The sequence below is a fragment of the Prunus dulcis genome, chromosome 7 (assembly GCF_902201215.1).
Source record: "Prunus dulcis chromosome 7, ALMONDv2, whole genome shotgun sequence".
NCBI lineage: Eukaryota > Viridiplantae > Streptophyta > Magnoliopsida > Rosales > Rosaceae > Prunus > Prunus dulcis.
In genome coordinates this window covers 5,632,182-5,636,502 of record NC_047656.1, presented here as the reverse complement: position 1 = coordinate 5,636,502, position 4,321 = coordinate 5,632,182, and the positions used below count along the sequence as shown (strand labels likewise).

The 4,321-nt window shown below is 38.9% G+C and overlaps 1 pseudogene; it reads right to left on the bottom strand.

The window, feature by feature from the left end:
* The window catches only part of LOC117635243, a 4,299-nt pseudogene extending 2,730 nt beyond the window's left edge, over positions 1–1,569 (bottom strand).
* Between the last annotated feature and the right edge of the window lie 2,752 nt (positions 1,570–4,321).

The following is a 4,321-nucleotide window of genomic DNA, read 5'->3' as shown; positions in this document are numbered from 1 at the left end:
ACGACGGTGATTTGTTTGAGTTGGTCGCCTATTCTCATCCTCGACTATTTTTTAAAACTTTAGCAGACTAAACACGTCTGTTTTTATTTGTTTTCGACGTTGTTTTATTTAACAACGCCTAATATTTATCGTCGTTGTTTGTTTCTGAAAATAGGACGTATAAATTTTGTAATACGACTCTCATATTTTGTAACCGACGTTGTTTCGTTGTTCAACGTCTACTCTATAAATACATACGTCGTAAATAATGACACTGACAACTATTTCCACGCCATCTTTTATAGAAAAATCGAAGTGGAAAATTTATTTTACGACGGCTGTTTTTATATAGGCGACGTAGTAGGAATCAATAACGTCGTCTTCTAATGTATTTAAAGACGCCATATTTTTTATTGTCGTGAAAATGATATTTAACGGCGTCTTATTTTAATTTTCGTCGTTGTATGTCTATCTTGCGGCCTTGTTCTGTTAATATGTGTCATATTTTTCCTTTTTAACGACGGTTTTATTAGAGAGTTGGTCGTCTATTCTCATCCCCGACTGCTTTTTTCGTTCTTTTTGCAGTACAAAGACGTCGTTTTGTATTTGTGGATGACGTTGTATATTTTAACAACGACGGTGATTTAGCGTCGTGGTTTATAAGGGAAAAGATGACGGTGGATTCCACGACCATTGAAAAACTGAATACATGACGGTGATTTACCGTCGTCTTTTTGCTTTTTTGTAGTAGTGTGATGTTCAAAAGAGTATCCAACATATCATTGGTTCTGACAAAATCATGGGCTTTTCTTGATGCCAATCTTTGGCTAATCATGCAGTCAAAGAGCTGTTCCATCTGGTTGAAATGTTTGATCATGCACCGCCTAATGCCCTAGGGGTCAATTTTCCTAAAGACAGGAAAAAATTCCCCCACGTTTAGGGTCCCTACCCCTTCCATCAAACCTCACACAGTCACTCCCTGGCCATCTCGCTACTTGGGTCAGCCAAATCCACTGAGAAAACAGTACGAGACAGCATAATGAGCATAGTGAAAGCGGCCCTTCCAATAACTACCGCCTCACTATTGACTGCACTTTCGTTGACCTGAGATATGAGCTCTTGCACTTTTACGCGGCGGTTGGGTTGGTTGGCTTTAAGGATTTTGGCGGCGAACAATTGAGAGTTGCATATTTGTCGAAGGCTTCTCCATTTGGCCGAAGGTGGTATCCATGGCAGGCTGTCCTGGTGAAAGTCACAGGCTTGAAATGCATCTGGGACGGTTCGGTTGGACAAGAATTGGTCGTGGGTTCGGAGGACTGGTTTGGCTGTGTTTGGTGAAGAAACAACCACCGTTGTTACTTGGCCTAGTTGCAGAGTTATAATGGGGCCATAGATTTGAGAAAGCTTGGTGAGAGATTGATGGGGTTTGTTTCCAAGCTCTAGAAGATTGCCAATGAAGGGAAATGGCTTTGGTCCAAGTGGGAGAAGATGCCTTTTGGGATTGGCTTTGCTTCGCAGAGCTTGAGTAATTGAGAACAATAACACAGAGAAAAGGCTTAGCAGGACCATACAAAAACAAAAGAAATCCATTCTCTCTTTGGTTCTAATCGCGCGCGCACACACACACATAAAAGTTGAAGGAGGGAGGGAGAGCCTCCCAATCCGACAAGTCTTATCGTTTGAACTTAGTTATGCGTCCAGTTTGGACAGAAAGAAAGTTGCTAGCTAGCCGCTAAAACAGCCTTTTTAGATGGACAAATTAGCTTCATTCCAAAGTGTTTTTTCAATGAAAAAAATCATTCTTTTTCATTTTTTTTCCATGGTAAGTACTTGAAAAATCAACACCGAATAACTTAATAAAAAATTTACAAAACAAAAATCTGTATTCTAGTGGCATGGCTCTGTTTGCTTTTCCTTTAGATATAGCCTTCGCAAGGTCAATCTACCATCATATTGAAGGGCAACTGGGGTGATTTTACAAAACAAAAATCATACACCAGGATAAGAATCCCCCCTATAATAGATAGGAGCCCCATAAAGCCAAGACAGTCCAATTACTCTATGCACCCCAATAAATCTTCATAGTTAATTCTGCTGGACGTTCTTACAACAACCAATTGTTATTGAGATTCAAACTTGATGAATGATTGAGATATATTATATATACACGACATAGTCTCTATTTTAAAAATAAAAAATAAAAGCGATCGATATTGGGTGGGTGAGATTCAACACAGAATCTCGAGTGCAAGGAAGATAATTGTTCAAAATATGTATGGCAATTTTTCCCACGGGTAAGGGTCTTCACATGGATTCGACCCTAATGGTCGGGTAAGAAAGATAAAAAATGGGTATGAGGGCAGGTACTGTCAATTTTTTGGATATGGTGTTAGGGGAGGGGGAGGGACAGTATTTTAATCCCCGACCCAAACCCTCCCTATTTAGAATATAGTATATTTAAATATGTTATTAAAGTGATTGTGCCGACTAAGTTTTATATTATATATTTATAAAATTTATACAAATCTTAAGCTATACTGCTTATATATTTAGTTAACTTCCTAGTCAATATGTAAACATTGTACATAGATAATATATTATATGTACTCATTATCTTGCTCTAGTCCTGTTTTTTTTCTTTCAAAAAAAGTAGTTTTATATTGATTTTTCTTCCGTACGTAATGGGGCAGGTGGGGGAACCCATTCCCCGTTGAAGGTAGGGATGGGGAATTCCCAATATGAATATTGCAGTAATGAAGGTGGGAATTGGAAAAAAAACGGGATGGGGATGGAAATGGCATACCCACGCCCGATTCGACCCATTGCCATCCCTAGTTCAAAACCACTTGAGTTACACGGCATGAGAGAGATAAAGGTTGGTGAGGAGAATGCTCGGTGAGCAGTGACGAGGCTCGGTAAGGAAACAGAAATTTGGCCATCACTACCCAGGGAGATAAATGGAGCTGCCGTGGCTTGCCACGGGAGAGCTCAATGGAGGGGACGGTCTGCAATGAAGACAGTGCAACGGAGACACAAAAATAACGGGCTAATAGAAGAAAAGGTTACAGTGGTAAAAGAAAGGTGCGGCTACAGCTTGCTAAAATATGAATATGGTTTGAATACTTTAGGTTAAGTTTTATTCTTCTCCATAAGAAGGTATATATAGGAATTTACATAAGTGCTTTACAAGGATATAGATACAGTAATCAATTAGGATAGTATCTCCTAATTATACAATGATTTGTCAACTATATAAAACAAGAAAGTAAATCCCTTAATTAATCGAGGAAATAAATCTCCTTGATTAATTAGGAGACTCACTTCAACACTCCTCCTCAAGTTGGTGTATATATGTCACCAATGCCCAACTTGGTAAGTGAGTCATGAAATACTCTTCCACAAACAGCTTTTGTTAAGACATCTGCCAGTTGATCTTCTGATTTCAAGAATGGTAGGCAGCTGATCTTATTATCAATTTTTCCTTTGATGAAATGTCTATCCACCTCAACATATTTGGTTCGATCATGTTGAATTGGATTATGGGCAATATCGATAGCTGACTTGTTCTCACAATGCAACTCCATTGGCTTTTCTAGCTTGAAGCCCAATTCTGTCAAGAGTCTTCTGATCCACAATAATTCACAGACTCCTTGAGCCATTCCTCAATACTCTGCTTCTGCACTAGACCGAGAAACCACATTTTATTTTTTACTCTGCCAAGTGACTAGGTTACCTCTAACAAATGTAAAGTAACCAGAAGTAAAGCGCCTATCTGTACTGGAACCAGCCCAATCAGCATCTGTATATCCAACAACTTCAAGATCTCCATTTTTTTAGAACATTAATCCTTTCCCATGACTTTAAGTATCTTAAGATCCGATCAACTGCATTCCTATGAGAGACACTGGGTGAATGCATAAAATGACTAACCACACTTACAACATATGCAATATCTGGTCTTGTGTGTGCCAGGTATATCAACCTTCCAACAAGGCGTTGGTACTGTTCCTTATTGGTTGGTTCTTGGTCCATGTCTTCACACAACTTGTGATTCATCTCAATGGGTGTGTCAACAGGTTTACATCCAAGCATTCCTGTTTCAGTGAGTAGATCCATTACATACTTCCTTTGAGACAGAAATATACCAGTTTTTGACCTTGCTACTTCGATTCCGAGAAAGTACTTCAGATCACCTAAATCCTTCATCTCAAATTCCTGAGACAAATAATTTTGCAACTTCTGTTGCTCTTCTGCGTCGTTTCCAGTTATGATTATGTCATCTACATAAACAATCAATGCAGTAAGTTTTCCTTCATCACGCTTCAAGAATAATGTGTTATCT